General features: G+C 45.8%; 1 protein-coding gene across 1 annotated transcript in view; it reads right to left on the bottom strand.

The window, feature by feature from the left end:
• Window positions 1-10598, bottom strand: part of LOC147662777 (GTPase IMAP family member 4-like) — a 198824-nt gene extending 188226 nt beyond the window's left edge. The window contains exon 1 of the mRNA XM_086950908.1: window positions 10523-10598. The gene's annotated coding sequence lies outside the window, so the exon portion shown is untranslated. The remainder of the gene's footprint in view (window positions 1-10522) is intronic.
• Window positions 10599-19692: the final 9094 nt, after the last annotated feature.

The following is a 19692-nucleotide window of genomic DNA, read 5'->3' as shown; positions in this document are numbered from 1 at the left end:
ACAAAAGGATCCTTTTCAAAATCCTGATCATGGCTTTTCGTGCCTACAATAAGACAGGCCCCAAATACCTCACAAGACGCTTTCCCCACTATCTGCCCAGCCGTCACCTTCGTTCAAGCGATGACAATCTTATCATTCCTCCTAAATACAACCTGAAAACGAAAGGTGCAAAAACCCTCAGTTTCCTTGCTACCAAAGCTTGGAACAAACTACCCAAAACCCTCAGACATCAAACCCAGGAAAAACCCTTCAGAAAGCTCCTGAAAACATGGATTTTCAAACTCCCGGATGAACACTCTAAGGCTTCCATCTAATTCCCTTCCATCTAAACTTCTCCTGGACCAGCTTTCTCTCATTCACTAGCGCCAAGATGCTCCCTTCGGAGCGAACGTCGCGCTCTACAAATACCCCACAAATATCAAATATCAAATATCAAATACTACTAAATGTACAAAGACTACAGGAAAAACCCTGGCCCGCCCAAGTTTACTACTAAATGTACAATTCCTACAAGAATAGCCCTGGCCCCACCCACGTTTAGTACTAAATGTACAAAGACTACAGTTAAAGCCCTGGCTCTGTCCACGTTTATTACTAAATGTACAAATAGTACAAGAAAAGCCCTGGCCCCGCCCACGTTTACAATTAAATGTACAAAGACTACAGGAAAAACCCTGGCCCGCCCACGTTTACTACTAAATGTACAAAAACTACAGGAAAAGCCCTGCCCACCCCCATATTTACTACTAAATGTGCAAAGACTACAAGAAAAGCCCTGGCACCGCCCGAATTTTCTACTAAATGTACAAAGACTACAGGAACAGTCCTGGCCCCGCCCACATTTACTACTAAATGTACAAAGACTACGGGAAAATCCCTGGCCCCTCCCACGTTTACTACTAAATATACAAAGACGACAATAAAAGCGATGGCCCGCACACAATTACTACTAAATGTACATAGACGACAAGAAAAGCCCTGGCCCCGCCCACATTTACTACTAAATATACAAACACTACAGGAACAGCCCTGCCCCCCCCCCACGTTTACTAATAAATGTACAAAGACTACAAGAAAAGCCCTGGCCCAGTCCACATTTACTACTAAATGTACAAAGACTACAAGAAAAGCCCTGGCCCCGCCCACGTTTACTACTAAATGTACAAAAACTACAGGAAAAGCCCTGCCCACCCCCATATTTACTACTAAATGTACAAAGACTACAAGAAAAGTCCTGGCCCCGCCCACGTTTACTACTAAATGTACAAAGACTACAGGAAAAACCCTGGCCTGCCCAAGTTTACTACTAAATGTACAAATACTACAAGAATAGCCCTGGCCCGCCCACATTTACTACTAAATGTACAAGACTACAAGAAAAGCCCTGGCCCCGCCCACATTTACTACTAAATGTACAAGACTACAAGAAAAGCCCTGGCCCCGCCCACATTTACTACTAAATGTACAAAGACTACAAGAAAAGCCCTGGCCCCGCCCATGTTTACTACTAAATGTACAAAGACTACAGGAACAGCCCTGGCCCCGCCCATGTTTACTACTAAATGTTCAAAGACTGCAGAAAAATCCTTGGCCATGCCCACGTTTACTACTAAATGTACAAAAACTACAGGAAAAGTCCTGGCCCCGCCCACATTTACTACTAAATGTACAAAGACTGCAGGAAAAGGCCTGGCCCGCTCACATTTACTACTAAATGTACAAAGACTACAGGAAAAGCCCTGGCCCCGCCCACATTTACTACTAAATGTACAAAGACTGCAGGAAAAGGCCTGGCCCCGCCCACGTTTACTACTAAATGTACAAAGACAAGAAGAAAAGCCCTGGCCCCTCACACATTTACTACTAAATGTACATAGACGACAAGAAAAGCCCTGGCCCCGCCCACATTTACTACTAAATATACAAACACTACAGGAACAGCCCTGCCCCCCCCCCACGTTTACTACTAAATGTACAAAGACTACAAGAAAAGCCCTGGCCCAGTCCACATTTACTACTAAATGTACAAAGACTACAAGAAAAGCCCTGGCCCCGCCCAAGTTTACTACTAAATGTACAAAAACTACAGGAAAAGCCCTGCCCACCCCCATATTTACTACTAAATGTACAAAGACTTCAAGAAAAGCCCTGGCCCCACCCACGTTTTCTACTAAATGTACAAAGACTACAGGAACAGTCTTGGCCCTGCCCACATTTACTACTAAATGTACAAAGACTACAGGAAAATCCCTGGCCCCTCCCACGTTTACTACGAAATGTACAAAGACGACAATAAAAGCGATGGCCCCGCTCACAATTACTACTAAATGTACAAAGACAACGAGAAAAGCCCTGGCCCCGCCCACATTTACTACTAAATGTACAAACACTACAGGGACAGCCCTGGCCCCCCCCCCACGTTTACTACTAAATGTACAAAGACTACAAGAAAAACCCTGGCCCCGCCCACATGTACTACTAAAATGTACAAAGACTCAAGAGAAGCCCTGGCCACGCCCACGTTTACTACTAAATGTACAAATACTACGAAAGAAGCCGTGGCCCCGCCTACGTTTACGACTAAATGTACGAAGACTACAGGGACAGCCCTGGCCCCCCCCCACGTTTACTACTAAATGTACAAAGACTACAAGAAAAACCCTGGCCCCGCCCACATTTACTACTAAATGTACGAAGACTACAAGTAAAGCCCTTGCCCTGCCCACAATTACTACTAACTGTATGAAGACTACAAGAAAAGCCCTGGTCTCGCCCACATTTACTACTAAACGTACGAAGACTACAAGAACAGCCCTGGCCCGCCCACGTTTACTACTAAATGTAGAAATACTACAAGAAAAACCCTGGCAGAGCCCATGTTTACTACTAAATGTACAAAGACTACAAGAATAGCCCTCGCCCCACACACGTTTAGTACTAAATGTACAAAGACTACAGTTAAAGCCCTGGCTCCGCCCACGTTTACTACTAAATGTAAAAAGACTACAAGAAAAGCCCTGCCCACCCCCATGTTTACTACTAAATGTACAAAGACTACAAGAAAAGTCCTGGCCCCGCCCACGTTTACTACTAAATGTACAAAGACTACAGGAAAAACCCTGGCCTGCCCAAGTTTACTACTAAATGTACAAATACTACAAGAATAGCCGTGGCCCCGCCCACATTTACTACTAAATGTACAAGACTACAAGAAAAGCCCTGGCCCCGCCCACATTTACTACTAAATGTACAAGACTACAAGAAAAGCCCTGGCCCCACCCACATTTACTACTAAATGTACAAAGACTACAAGAAAAGCCCTGGCCCCGCCCATGTTTACTACTAAATGTACAAAGACTACAGGAACAGACCTGGCCCCGCCAACGTTTACTACTAAATGTTCAAAGACTGCAGAAAAAGCCCTGGCCATGCCCACGTTTACTACTAAATGTACAAAAACTACAGGAAAAGTCCTGCCTCCCCACGTATACTACTAAATGTAAAAAGAGTACAAGAAAAGCCCTGGCCCCGCCCACGTTTTCTACTAAATGTACAAAGACGACAAGAAAAGCCCTGGTCCCGCTCACATTTACTACTAAATGTACAAAGACTACAGGAAAAGCCCTGGCCCACCCACATTTACTACTAAATGTACAAAGACTGCAGGTAAAGGCCTGGCCCCGCCCACGTTTACTACTAAATGTACACAGACGAGAAGAAAAGCCCTGGCCCCGCACACATTTACTACTAAATGTACAAAGACGAGAAGCAAAAGCTTTGGTCCCGCCCACATTTACTACTAAATGTACAAACACTACAGGAACAGCCCTGCCCCCCACCCATGCTTCTAAATGTACAAAGACTACAAGAAAAGTCCTGCCCCCACCCACGTTTACTACTAAATATATAAAGACTACAGGGAAAGCCCTGGCCCACCCATGTTTATTACTAAATGTACGAAGACTACCGGAAAAGCCCTGGCTTCACTCACATTTATTACTAAATGTACATAGTTTACAAGAAAAGCCCTGGCCCCACCCACATGTACTACTAAAATGTACAAAGACTACAAGAGAAGCCCTGGCCCCGCCCACGTTTACTACTAAATGTACAAATACTACAAGAGAAGCCCTGGCCCCGCCTACCTTTACGACTAAATGTATGAAGACTACAACAAAAGCCCTGGCCCCGCCCACATTTACTACTAAATGTACGAAGACTACAAGTAAAGCCCTTGCCCTGCCCACAATTACTACTAACTGTATGAAGACTACAAGAAAAGCCCTGGTCTCGCCCACATTTACTACTAAACGTACGAAGACTACAAGAACAGCCCTGGCCCGCCCACGTTTACTACTAAATGTAGAAATACTACAAGAAAAACCCTGGCAGAGCCCATGTTTACTACTAAATGTACAAAGACTACAAGAATAGCCCTGGCCCCACACACGTTTAGTACTAAATGTACAAAGACTACAGTTAAAGCCCTGGCTCCGCCCACGTTTACTACTAAATGTAAAAAGACTACAAGAAAAGCCCTGCCCACCCCCATGTTTACTACTAAATGTACAAAGACTACAAGAAAAGTCCTGGCCCCGCCCACGTTTACTACTAAATGTACAAAGACTACAGGAAAAACCCTGGCCTGCCCAAGTTTACTACTAAATGTACAAATACTACAAGAATAGCCGTGGCCCCGCCCACATTTACTACTAAATGTACAAGACTAAAAGAAAAGCCCTGGCCCCGCCCACATTTACTACTAAATGTACAAGACTACAAGAAAAGCCCTGGCCCCGCCCACATTTACTACTAAATGTACAAAGACTACAAGAAAAGCCCTGGCCCCGCCCATGTTTACTACTAAATGTACAAAGACTACAGGAACAGACCTGGCCCCGTCCACGTTTACTACTAAATGTTCAAAGACTGCAGAAAAAGCCCTGGCCATGCCCACGTTTACTACTAAATGTACAAAAACTACAGGAAAAGTCCTGCCTCCCCACGTATACTACTAAATGTAAAAAGAGTACAAGAAAAGCCCTGGCCCCGCCCACGTTTTCTACTAAATGTACAAAGACGACAAGAAAAGCCCTGGTCCCGCTCACATTTACTACTAAATGTACAAAGACTACAGGAAAAGCCCTGGCCCACCCACATTTACTACTAAATGTACAAAGACTGCAGGTAAAGGCCTGGCCCCGCCCACGTTTACTACTAAATGTACACAGACGAGAAGAAAAGCCCTGGCCCGCACACATTTACTACTAAATGTACAAAGACGAGAAGCAAAAGCTTTGGTCCCGCCCACATTTACTACTAAATGTACAAACACTACAGGAACAGCCCTGCCCCCCACCCATGCTTCTAAATGTACAAAGACTACAAGAAAAGTCCTGCCCCCACCCACGTTTACTACTAAATATATAAAGACTACAGGGAAAGCCCTGGCCCACCCATGTTTATTACTAAATGTACGAAGACTACCGGAAAAGCCCTGGCTTCACTCACATTTATTACTAAATGTACATAGTTTACAAGAAAAGCCCTGGCCCCACCCACATGTACTACTAAAATGTACAAAGACTACAAGAGAAGCCCTGGCCCCGCCCACGTTTACTACTAAATGTACAAATACTACAAGAGAAGCCCTGGCCCCGCCTACCTTTACGACTAAATGTATGAAGACTACAACAAAAGCCCTGGCCCCGCCCACATTTACTACTAAATGTACGAAGACTACAAGTAAAGCCCTTGCCCTGCCCACATTTACTCCTAAATGTACGAAGACTACAAGATAAGCCCTTGCCCCGCCCACAATCACTACTAACTGTATGAAGACTACAAGAAAAGCCCTGGTCTTGCCCACATTTACTACTAAATGTACGAATACTACAAGAACAGCCCTGGCCCCGCCCACGTTTACTACTAACTGTAGAAATACTACAAGAAAAGCCCTGGCACAGCCCATGTTTACTACAAAATGTACAAATACTACAAGAATAGCCCTGGCCCCACCCACGTTTAGTACTAAATGTACAAAGACGACAGTTAAAGCCCTGGCTCCGTCCACGTTTAGTACTAAATGTAAAAAGACTACAAGAAAAGCCCTGGCCCATCCCACATTTACTACTAAATGTACAAAGACTAAAAGAAAAGCCCTGGCCCCGCCCGCATGTACTACTAAAATGTACAAAGATCACAAGAAAAGTCCTGGCCCCACCCACGCTTACTATTAAATGTACAACGACTACAGGAAAAACCCTGGCCCGCCCAAGTTTACTATTAAATGTACAATTCCTACAAGAATAGCCCTGGCCCCACCCACGTTTAGTACTAAATGTACAAAGACTACAGTTAAAGCCCTGGCTCTGTCCACGTTTACTACTAAATGTACAAATAGTACAAGAAAAGCCCTGGCCCCGCCCACGTTTACAATTAAATGTACAAAGACTACAGGAAAAACCCTGGCCCGCCCACGTTTACTACTAAATGTACAAAAACTACAGGAAAAGCCTTGCCCACCCCCATATTTACTACTAAATGTGCAAAGACTACAAGAAAAGCCCTGGCCCCGCCCACGTTTTCTACTAAATGTACAAAGACTACAGGAACAGTCCTGGCCCCGCCCACATTTACTACTAAATGTACAAAGACTACGGGAAAATCCCTGGCCCCTCCCACGTTTACTACTAAATGTACAAAGACGACAATAAAAGCGATGGCCCCGCTCACAATTACTACTAAATGTACATAGACGACAAGAAAAGCCCTGGCCCCGCCCACGTTTACTACTAAATATACAAACACTACAGGAACAGCCCTGCCCCCCCCCCCCACGTTTACTACTAAATGTACAAAGACTACAAGAAAAGCCCTGGCCCAGTCCACATTTACTACTAAATGTACAAAGACTACAAGAAAAGCCCTGGCCCCGCCCACGTTTACTACTAAATGTACAAAAACTACAGGAAAAGCCCGGCCCACCCCCATATTTACTACTAAATGTACAAAGACTACAAGAAAAGCCCTGGCCCCGCCCATGTTTTCTACTAAATGTACAAAGACTACAGGAACAGTCCTGGCCCCCCCCTCCCCCAACGTTTACTACTAAATGTACAAAGACTACAAGAAAAGCCCTGGCCCAGTCCACATTTACTACTAAATGTACAAAGACTACAAGAAAAGCCCTGGCCCCGCCCACGTTTACTACTAAATGTACAAAAACTACAGGAAAAGCCCTGCCCACCCCCATATTTACTACTAAATGTACAAAGACTACAAGAAAAGCCCTGGCCCCTCCCACGTTTACTACGAAATGTACAAAGACGACAATAAAAGAGATGGCCCCGCTCACAATTACTACTAAATGTACAAAGACGACAAGAAAAGCCCTGGCCCCGCCCACATTTACTACTAAATGTACAAACACTACAGGAACAGTCCTGGCCCCGCCCACATTTACTACTAAATGTACAAAGACTACAGGAAAATCCCTGGCCCCGCCCACATTTTCTACTAAATGTACAAAGACTACAAGAGAAGCCCTGGCCCCGCCCACGTTTACTACTAAATGTACAAAGACGACAAGAAAAACCCTGGCCCCGCTCACAATTACTACTAAATGTACAAAGACAACAAGAAAAGCCCTGGCCCCGCCCACATGTACTACTAAATGTACAAATACTACAGGAACAGCGCTGCCCCCCCCCCCCATGTTTACTACTAAATGTACAAAGACTACAAGAAAAGCCCTGGCCCCGCCCACGTTTACTACTAAATGTACAAAGTATACAAGAAAAACCGTGGCCCCGCCCACATGTACTACTAAAATGTACAAAGACTACAAGAGAAGCCCTGGCCACGCCCACGTTTACTACTAAATGTACAAATACTAAAAGAGAAGCCCTGGCCCCGCCTACGTTTATGACTAAATGTACAAAGTTTACAAGAAAATCCCTGGCCCCGCCCACATGTACTACTAAAATGTACAAAGACTACAAGAGAAGCCCTGGCCCCGCCCACGTTTACTACTAAATGTACAAAGTTTACAAGAAAAACCCTGGCCCCGCCCACATGTACTACTAAAATGTACAAAGACTACAAGAGAAGCCCTGGCCACGCCCACGTTTACTACTAAATGTACAAATACTACAAGAGAAGCCCTGGCCCCGCACACGTTTACTACTAAATGTACAAATACTACAAGAGAAGCCCTGGCCACGCCCACGTTCACTACTAAATGTACAAATACTACAAGAGAAGCCCTGGCACCGCCTACGTTTACGACTAAATGTACGAAGACTACACCAAAAGCCCTGGCCCCGCCCATGTTTACTACTAAATGTACAAAGACTACAGGAAAAGACCAGGCCCCCCCCCCCCCACGTTTACTACTAAATGTACACAGACTACAGGAACAGCCCTGGCCCCGCCCAGGTTTACTACTAAATGTACAAAGACTACAAGAGAAGCCCTGGCCCCGCCCACATTTACTACTAAATGTACAAAGACTACAGGAAAAGCCCTGGCCCCGCCCACATTTACTACTAAATGTACAAAGACTACAGGAAAAGCCCTGGCCTTGCCCACGTTTACTACTAAATGTACAAAGACTACAGGAAAAGCCCTGGCCCCGCCCACGTTTACTACTAAATGTACAAAGACTACAAGAAAAGCCCTGGCCCCGCCCACGTTTACTACTAAATGTACAGCTCTGTGTGCAGAGATCTCTGCATACCTGACGGTGACCTCCACACTGAGAGGCGCGCGGGCTTGTGAATTGCGTTTAGTATTAGGTGAGTTTTACTCCTGTAGTACAACCTCACACACCACAAAGTGCCGCTCGTCCAGTGGGGCTCTAAGTGCTTCTCTGGGAGTGGAGTCTCCATTCGGGCAGTGTTTCATCCTCAACCATAGTCTCAATAACTGCGGTCCAATAACATAAGGCTGCAGAGTCCCCGGGCCTCGGCTGGGTCGGATGTGGTCGGTCTGAGTACAGAGATTCCTGGGGGAGTAAAGTGTGGAGTAAAGAGAGGCGCAGCGCAGTGCTCGGTGCTTACCACAGGGATGCTTTGATGTGTCCAAAGCTCAGGCTCTGCTGACCTGGAGTGAGGGGCGAACCTCGATAGGTTCTTGGGGTATAACCTGTGAACATCTGAAGGCAGAGGTGACGTCACATCGCTCCTGCATGACGTGGGCACAGGAGAACACAATCGTGGTTGTGTATATTTCTGGACTGCTTAGAAATACAAATTTCATTTGCATTTGCTCACACACGGATAAATGCATACACGGCAGTCTTTCGGTTATTATACCTCACACATTCTGGCACCAGGGGAGCACGCCCCCCACCCCCCCAGCGGTGTGAGTTCTTGCATTATCTGTCAGTGTCTCGTTTCCTCTCGTGTCTCTGCAGTCGCGTCTCTTCCCACTTGCACAGTTACGAAGGGAAGTTACAGCCTCGAAAAAGTGAGCTGCCCGGGGTACTCAGTGGCACTGGCAGACTCACCTATTCACCGGCGCTCCCGGTTGATAATAATAATAATGAGGTCTTTATTGCTTGAGTAACACAAATCATTGTATTCAAAACATCTTCACAATCACACAATATGTAAAAAAAACGGTACCACAGACATTATTAACATTGTACCCCTACATTCAAAGTTATGACATAAAACCAGTCCATACATTGTTCATGCTAACAAATACATTATAAAATCTATCAACCATGGGCTCGATCATGCAATAAGTAGTAATTCCAACATATTATAAAGTGCATCAATAATTACAGTAACAGGATATTGCACATATTGCAAATTAAAGTGCAAACGTGCAGTAATTAGTAATTCCATTGTACAAAAACAATTACAAAGTGCATCAGTAATTACTATACCAGAGTAGCTTCAGTTATTACATTTCTAATTGTTACCCTAGCAGCGTGAACACAAGTCTACAAAATATCAAACTGTGCAAAAGTCTCTTAAATTCAAGGGATATACAAATAATCCATCTCAAACTGACTATAGCAAACATTTTTTATTTAAAGTACCATATTTTATCCTCAAAGCCATGTCTGTAGGGAGGGGAGGCAGGGAGACGCCTCTCGGACTCGCACCGGGGCGGTGTCACCCCCTGAGGCTCTTTTAAGAGCCTCACAGTGCCCGGCAGGGGTCACTGCTGAGCCTGACCCCAGACACGGACACCGCTGCTGGGTGCGGCTTGTAAGAGCATCTCTCGCCCCTCACAGACCAGGTGACGTCACACATGAGCAGATTCCAAGCTTGGACCCCTGACAAGCAAAGCAGCGCCGCTCCCAAGCCCACACTCTGTTCACCAGCACAGCCCTGCTTTGCCCTCTGTACGTCGCCCCGTGTTGCCCCTTCCCGCTAGAGGTTCGTCCTGCAGGGGGGGGGCTCAGATTGTATTTTCTGAGGGAAGGGGAGTTCACGAATAAAGCAGCCTTTCAGAGAGGGGCTACGGCGGTTCACCTTATCAGTTACCTTCTTAAAAGTCCTCTTACCTTTGCTCCCGGCCTGATATGATTTGTTCCGCTGCAGGACAGTGACGGGAGCTCCTGTGTGTGCAGAGACTCGAGCTGAACTGACAATGAGCCCCGCCCCTCTCTCCCTCTCTCCCTTCCTCCCTCTCTCTCTCCCTCTCACCCTCTCCCTCTCTCCCTCTGTCCACGAATCAGTTTTATTTTAGATTATAAACGTCCGAGTCAGGGGTCGACGGGCCCACATGGAAACAGCCTTTACAACACAGTCTTTCCCACACAGGTAAGTCTTTGCACCTTTACCACATATGCCTTTACCACTCTGGTAAGTCTTTGCACCTTTACCACATATGCCTTTACCACTCTGGTAAGTAAAATATTTATAATGTTATTTTACAATGTAAGTGCAGATGGTTGCAAAGGCTGATCAGGGTCATTTTAGGGTGAATAGGGGAGCAGTGGTAATGGGAGGTAAGGGTAATTTTGGGGTTTAGAGTGGGTAGCAGTAAGTGGAGATGAGGGTTATTTTAGGGTTCAGGGGTGGGCAATAGTAATAGAAGGTATCTAATTTGAGTGTTTATTGTTGGGTAGAGGTAAAGGCAGGTGAAGGAGTTTTCAGGGTTTAAGGGTAGGTAGTAATAAAGGAGGTAAGGATATTTTTTGGGTCAAGGGGTGGGAAGTGGTAGTGGGAGGTTAGAAGTAATTTAAAAACACGAGGGATTTCAAAACTAAAAATGATATACTTTCTTTGCTTATACTTACCATGCATGGAAAAGGCATACATAGTAAATGCACACTTCATTTTATACATTCCAATATGCCAGTGCCTGCGGGCCTTCTCTGATGGGTCAGCTTGTGTATTGTTATGAGGTTTTGGTAGAGCCTGATAATCAACCGATGGGTGTCCAGGCGCTGGAGTCGATGAGTAGGCTCTTGGACTCCCAGATGAATAGCCAGGTATTCAGTTTCTTGCAGAACTCGAGTAGGAATGGGAGGTCTTGATGTGGTGTGGAAAGTCATTCCAAAATTTGGTGGCGATGTAGAAAAAGGTGCGTCTTCCTGATGTACTCCTGTGTATGTAGGGTATTTGCACGAGGTGGAGTTTTGCTGAGTTCAGTCGCATGGTGGGTTGGTGGAAGTTGAAGCAATGGTTGAGGTAGGCAGGTCTGACATTGTGGAGGGCTTTGAATGCAGGGCTGAGCTGAGCATGGGTGTTGTCTTTGAGGGAGAGGATGTGCTGGGTGTCATCTGCATAGAAGAAAATGTTTATTCCGTGACCTCTTATGATGGGGGTGAGTAGCATCATGTAGACTGAAGAGGGTAGGGCTCAGCGATGATCCTTGGAGGACTCCGCAGATGAGCTTCTTGTGTTTGGAAATGTAGACCGGGAGCCTGATTGACAGTGTCAATGGCTGCAGATTAATTGAGTAGTATAAGTGATGCAGTTTCACCTCAGTTGGTGATCGCCTGGATGTCATCAGTTGTTGCAATTAGAACGTGTTCCAGGCTGTGGTTTCTGCTGAATTCAGACTGCATGATTTCTAGTTGGTGGTGTTGTTCAAGATGGCTGGAGAGTTGTCTGTTAATAGCTTTCTCCTCGACTTTTGATGGGAAGGGCAGGAGTGGATTGGTCTGTAGTTTCTGAGCTCTTTTGGGGCTGCCGTGGGCTTTTTTCAGGAGAGCTGTGATTTCTGCATGTTTCCAGTTATCTGAGATGGCCACCTTGGATGGAAGTGTTGATGATTGTGGTGAGGTGGGAGCTTATCAAAGGTGCTCCTAGGTAGTAGATATGGTGGGTACAGGGTTGCCCACAGTGGATTGTTCTCATGATGTTGGCAATGTTTTCAGGGGTGAGCGGATTCTAGTTTGTGATCTGGAGGTCCAACTTGGTGGTGATGGGCAGCTGGCTGATCAGTTCTTGTGTGGCTTTCTTTACGGGTTGGAGTTGCTGTAGATCTTGAGGATTTTTTTGTAAAAGAAGTGAAAAAGGTTGTCGCAGAGGTCTCGCAATGGAGTTGGTGGTAGATGGGGGGGTTGGAGAATTCTTTGACAATGTTATGAAGAACTCTTTGCAGTTGCATATGCACGCCTAGTACTCAATGACCTAGAAAAATGTTCCGAAAAGGAAAACATAATACCTATGTACCAGACTGGTTTCAGGTCCCAGGCATCTACAATGGATAATGTGCTGGCACTAGCACATCTCTTAGCCCAGGCAACCTCGAAGAACCACCCACCACTATTTTGCTGCTTTGTCGACTATAGTACAGCCTTCGACAAAGTGAACAGAAAACACTTATGGTGGAAATTGGATAAGTGGGGGATACCATTGAATCTTCTGAAGGCAATTAGGTCACTATATGAGGCCACCTGGGTGCGGGTCAAAACAAGTGCTCGGACAGTTTCTCCCAAAATAGGAACAGAAAATGGGGTGAAGCAAGGGTGTGTGCTGGCCCCCACTCTTTTCAATTTATATACAGCGGATCTGGGGGAAGCCCTAAAAGGAGCCAGCCTAATAGCCCCCAGACTAGGAAGTGTGAGGCTACCAGTTTTACAGTATGCCGATGACACAGCTATAATGGATCACACGAAGATCCGCCTACAAAGAACATTAACAGCTTTACACAGATTCAACATCGCCAACAGATTGTCTGTCAATCAAGGGAAAACCAAGGTTGTTATCTTTGGGTCCTATCAACAGAAAAGGCATGCACTGTGGCAGCTGGGAAACGCTCAAATAAACTTGGTGGCCTCATACCACTACTTGGGGGTCTGATTCACGGAACGGGCAAAGGCCAGTGTACATGTAAATCATCAGGCCTCCAAAGCCAACAAGGTAACATATCTGCTAAAACAACTAAGTCAGAACCTGATCAGCCCATCCCCCAGTCCAATTCTGATAGCCCTGCTAGCAAAGCTTCTCCCTGCAATCTCTTACGGTCATCTTGCCTTTCCTGGAAAGTTGGACGTTCTTCTCAACTCAGCCCAAATTAAGGCATACAAGTCGGTGTTACACATACCAAGGACAGCAAGAAGATCCAGGCTGAGACTGGAGCTTGGCCTAGCAAGGCCAGACTTGATCTGCCAGGGGGAGCTTATAAAGTTGTATCTAAGAACATTAAGGGCTCCCGCTAACTCCCTTAAATACCACTTGAGATCCATCTTCGAAGGGCCAGCCTCGACATGGCATACCAGGCTGGGAAACGCAATCAAAACTTTGAGGATTGAGGAAGAAAATATTCCATGGCAGGACATCCCACTGAATGTTTGGAAGAGAGCAGTCAACAAACAAGTTTATGAAATTTCCTCTGACCTCGACCATAAAACCCTCTGTCGAAGCTCCCATTTGGACCCATTAAACAACTCGTACATGGTAGGAAAAGCACTATTATATCTAAGTGAGGCCCTAACAATTCATGTCCGAAGCAAAATTCTATACATGAGGCTGACCACGCTTGGTATAGCAGACTTCAACCCCGTATGGGCTCAAAGAGGGGAATCCATATCTTGTAGACTATGCATCTACAAGAGGGAATCTTGGTTGCACCTTCTCTGCTGCTGTCCTTTTTTAGACATCGATAGCCGGCAACTGCTGAGACCGATCTGCCTCAGTCAGAGCACAAAATCATGCTCTGAAGCATCAGCTTTGTGTTTCTCAACCATCAACACAATGACCCTAGCGAGATAGGCGAAATTCGTTCACCAAATAAGGCTAGCCCTAAAAGCCAGTAACGAAAACATTTTAACACTTGGGAAGCCCATGGTAAAAGCAGCGGACGACAGCTGAAGTGACTTCGCTACGTAGTAGCATTGACAGTGCCCAACTGGTACGCCCCTCCAGGAATGATTCGTCCACCGTTAAGACTAACTCCAAGGCACACAAGGTTGAAAAAAGGCCATTCATTTGCAACTTAGACAGGGGCGTCGTACCCCCTCACCCTATTCTGTTTTTAATTCGCCTTTTTAATTAGCACAGTAGTACACCTTTTACCAAGCAAAGAAGTTTACAATTACTGTTTTCTGTACTCTATCCTTTAACTGTAAAGATTTTAATTAATTGTACAGTTAATAAAAAATTCAAATTCAAATTCAGTTCTTGGAGCTGTTTTCCAGTTTGAGAGCTAGTGCTGTTTTTCTTACCTTGTGAGTTCGGTGTGGCATTTACTAAGTGTGGATTAGTAAGTTTTTCTTGCAGTGGTGTCCCGGCTGGTCTTCCATTTTCTTTCCAATCTTTCTCCTGCTTGCTTGTGTGTTGGTTCTTGAGTGCACAACATTTTTAAGGGGGGCTGGGGTGACTGGGCCAATACTGATCCAGTTGTTGAAGGATTTGATGTTGCATGCATGTTGTAGATGAGGTTTGGTTGGTAGACATTAAGAGTGTTTGCACAGTCTGTGTCCTTTATCTTGTTCCAGCTACGGATGAGATTGTGAGTAGTCTTGGCTGTGGGGGGTTTGGGTGCATCAATGAAAAGTGGATGATGGAGTGATTTGTCTAAGTGATTGGAGTGAGGTGGCTGAACTTGACTTTGCTGCTGGCTGTTAAGATGGTGTCTGGGCATGTCCTGCGTAAGACCTTGGACAATCTGGCTGAGTTCAGGGATCTTGAGGCTCTTGAGTAGCGCAGTGGAGTTGGGATCTGAGGCATCTGAGCTGATGACAATGAGGTCTGTGAGGAGATTGATGAAGGAAGTGCATGGCCCTGGGGCCAGTAATCTAGGGTGCCTTTGATGGTTGTCTGGTTGGCGGTCCGTAGTCTGAAGTGGATATGCTCCATGAAGGTTGTGTTTTTGTCGGTGGAGGTAGTTGAAGTGATGGCAGTGAGTCTTCCTCCTGGTTTGTTCGGTCTGTACTGGTGGAAGACATTGTAACCTGGTAGAATGGCTGTGACAATGGTCGGTGCTGATGTACTTTAGCCAGGTCTCGGTCATGAAGAAGATGTCCAGGAAGTGCGAATAAATAGTGTCCCTAATCTCGGTGGTGTGTTTCCTGAGAGATCTTGTGTTCCTATGCATGCTAGAGAGGGAAAGCATGTGTGGCACATGGTGTGGGGGTGTTGGTGCAGGTCAAATGGCAGTGAGTGCATGTAGAAGGTCCTACTATGGAGCGAGGTGAGGCACAGAGGCAGCTATTGTGGTAGCATACAATGTTGAGCGCATACAGGAGGGAGGCTTTGTAAGCAGCATTCAGTTTGATCAGGGTAAGTGGCTCTGGTGTCAAGATGCCAGGAACCACTCGCCTAAAGTCCAGAATCAGCGGGAATGAGACTGGGCTGTCTACTCACCTTCAGTTAGTCCTCAACACTCTGTGCGGGTGATTAGTCTGTAGCGGAGGTTGGAAGGGGAATTAGAGGAGCGAAAGAGGAGGAGAAGATTGGGATTTGTCCCACTGCTCTTTCTTTTTCGCGATCACCTCTGTTGTTCAAGGTACTGTTGTCTCCTGTCACAAAGCACCCCTCCGGGAATCAAAATGCACTGTGTATCACTCAGTGGCCAATCGCAAGTGTTCTTATAATATGTTTATCATGCACCCTGCCCACCCTACAATATGCACCTCACTCCTCAATCAGAGGTCAGTTTATTGCGCGTACTGACCATCTCACATGAGCTCTAATCCTATTCTAGACATAGGTTGATGAGTAGGGTCATTCCAATCCTGCATAGAATATAAGGACTGACTTTCTGATGGAATACAATTGTACTAGTCGCTGGTTGGGACGTTGAGGTGAGAGGCCCAGGGAGCTGTGTAGAAAGCAGAAGGCACAGTGGCCAGTGCTGGGGCCATCAGGACATAAGAGTCAGAGAAGCTAGACAGCACAATGATGTATATTATGTTATTTTAACATCTTTAGATAATCTTTGAGATCAGACAAATGTAAAATATTTTTATGTTGTATCGTATTGCGGGAGAGGTTGGAGCCGTCCATCTGTCTGCGTGTCGAGAAGGCACAGCACCGCGTTCAAGGATTCCTCTCTGGGAGTCAGACTGCACCATTGGAAAAGCATTACCAGGTGCTTGGCCCGGGAGTCCCCCACCCCAGCCATGGGCTAGGAGGGCTCCTGGAGAGATGGGAGTGGAGTAGCATGCAGTAAAATAGTGCAGAATGGAGTGGAGTGACGTATAATGGAATAGCGCAGAGCAGAGTAGCGTACAGTGAAGGGGCCTTCGGTGGGGTGGCGTAGACTGGAGTTGCATATAGTAGAGTGGCGTACAGTGGAATAGCATAGAGTGGTGTATAGATGAGTGGAGTGGCATACAGTGAAGTGGCGCTTACTGAAGTGGTGTGCAGCGGGGTGGTGTGGAGTGGAATAGCGTACAGTGGAGTTCCGTTGAGTTGAATGGCATCCAATGGAATAGCATACAATTGAGTGGAGGAGAGTACAATGGAGTGGCATAGAGTGGAGTAACGCATAGTGGAGTGGCATACAATGGAATAGCGTACAGTGCAGTGAGTTACACTTGAGTGGCATAGATTGTAATAGCATATAGTGAAGTAGCATACACTGGAATGGCATATCGTGGAGTAGAGCAGACTGCAGTTGCATACAGTGTGTTAGGGTAGGTAGCATGGGATATCATACAGTGGGGTAGCATAGAGGGGAGTTCTGTAAAGTGCAATGGCATAGAGTGGACTGGCGTAGAGTGGACCGGCTAACAGTGAAATAGCGTTCCACTGAAGTAATAATAGATATGTAGCAATCAAAAAATGGGGAGAAGGAAAATTCGTGATCCCACCAAGTTCCTTGGCTTTGAACAAGCGGTGATGCACAATCTTGATGATCTAACTACTCTAACGAAGAAACCATTTCAGAACATCTCGAGGAAAGAACAACTCGCTCTCCAAGAACTAAAAAATGACAAGGATATGGTAATCAAACCAGCGGACAAGGGAGGAGGGATTGTCTTGCTCACAAAAAAGAGATACCAGGAACAATGTCTGGAATTGCTGTCTGATAACACCTTCTATGAAATCATCACTGTTGATCCCACACCCAGGCTACAACAAACCATAACCCTGATGATTGAAGAGGCTGAAGCACACAACTGGCTCTCTAAAAAAGAAGCGGATTTCCTACGGACTGACACCCCGAGAATACCATATTTCTATTCTCTACCGAAGACACATAAAGCAAGGAGCCCACCCCCGGGACGTCCCATAGTGTCCGGTATCGGTTCAGTTCTGGAACCTCTATCCCAGTTTGTAGATGAATACCTAAAACCTCTGACTCAACAGACTCCAACGTATCTCAAAGATACTAGAGACTTGCTTAACCACCTGACCACCGTGACCTTCTGTGAAACATCCATGATCCTTGTAGGATTAGACGTGGAAAGTCTCTATACGAGTCTTCCTCAAGGAAAAACTTTGGATACCCTGGAAAATATCCTATTCAACATTGATTGGAACTATAAGACACCGAGGCATTTCATTTTGGAGTGTTGCAGACTTGCATTAACAGAAAACTATTTTCTTTTTGACACAACTATGTACAAACAAAGACATGGAACCTCGATGGGCAGCACATTCGCCCCGATTGTGGCCGGATTGTACGTCAGTGATTTTGAGAAAACGTTTGTCAACAATCTATGTAACCCCTTCCAGAGGCAGATTCGTTTCTGGAAGCGTTACATAGACGACATCCTTCTCATCTGGGAAGGCAGTGCTGACAGCCTGACACAGTTCCACAAATGGCTGAACGAACAAGATCAGTGGCTCAAGTTCACATATACATCCAGCAAAGAGAGCCTAGACTTTCTGGACATCACCATCTACGTGGAAGAGGGCATGTTACTAGGCATGAGCGGATTTTGCGGATTGGCAATCCGCGAATTTGCGGATTTGCGAACTCGCAATCCGCAAAATCCGCGAATTCCCGCGAATTTGCGGATTTTTTTTTTTTGTGTTCGCCCGTGTTTCTGCCAGTTCGCGAGGGTTTTTACAATTTCGCAATTTGCGAACTTACCTGTCGGGTCGCAAGTTTTGCGAACTTGTTGTTTCTACGTGTCCAACCTGTTTGGGACACTCTTCTTCATCACTGCCACTCTCTGTCACCACTGCCACTCTCTGACTACTCATGCCACCCTCTGGCCCACCCATGCCACCCTCTGTTTCATCACCACACCCTCTGGTTGTCCAGTGTACATTATTTTCGGCAAAGCAAAGCACACCTTCCCTGCCTCAAGTGACCTGAATTAATTTGGGGCTGATTAATGTGTCACAGAATATTTTTTTAGCTGGCACCTGCTTCCTTAGTGCGCCCTGATTAGTGATCTTTTGCACTTGCTAAGTGCTTTCATTGTTGCAAAATTAGTTACAACACCTGCCCTGCCCCAACTGACAATAATGAATTAGGGGCTGATTAATGGATTTTAACTTCCAGCCTGGCTCCTGCTTGTCTCCCTTAGCTGTAATTCATGACCTTTGTGGCATATGTGTAACTATTCTGAGGTTCAGAGCAGGGTCACATAATAGTTTCAACTGGCAACTGAACTCTGGAGGGGCCCCTCAGGAAGCACTACAGGAAATGGCTACTAATGATGTGCCTGAACTTTTGAACCTGGTAAGTATTTACTTTCAGTTTTGCTTAGATCATATTTCTGCAATTTCGCACTTATTCGCGGGGCGCGAACTCACGCGAACAGTGCGAGCAGTGCGAGCAAAATCCGCTGCTCGCGGATTTGCGGATTTTGCAGGAAATTCGCAAATCTCGCGGATTGCGGATTTCCCGAAAATCCGCAAAATCCGCGAGCGGAACGGATTTTCCGCCCATGCCTACATGTTACAAACGAAGACCTTTTTTAAACCTACGGCTAAAAACAGCTTGTTGTCGTTCAACAGCCACCACCCATGACCTCTGAGGGAGAATCTCCCATTCAGTCAGTTTCTGCGTTTACGGAGGAACTGCAGTAAAATCGATGAGTATCAACTCCAAGCCAATGATTTATGTACCAAACTCTCGGCCAGAGATTACCCCAAGAGAGTGATTAAGAACTGCAGAAAAAGAGCCAGGAATCAGAACCGTGAAAGCCTCCTAGAGACTAATCCAAAAATCCCAAACCAAGATCTTATGACCTGTGTCACGACATACAGTCCGGCTTCTAATCATGTCAAGAAAATAATCAATAAACACTGGCGAATCCTTACCTCGGCAAATCTATCATGGCCTAAACCAAGATTCTCCAATAAACGGACACAG

The sequence above is a fragment of the Lissotriton vulgaris genome, unplaced genomic scaffold (assembly GCF_964263255.1).
Source record: "Lissotriton vulgaris unplaced genomic scaffold, aLisVul1.2 SCAFFOLD_1058, whole genome shotgun sequence".
Lineage (NCBI taxonomy): Eukaryota > Metazoa > Chordata > Amphibia > Caudata > Salamandridae > Lissotriton > Lissotriton vulgaris.
Note: the sequence above shows the minus strand (reverse complement) of the source record. Positions and strands in the feature narration are given on the sequence as shown.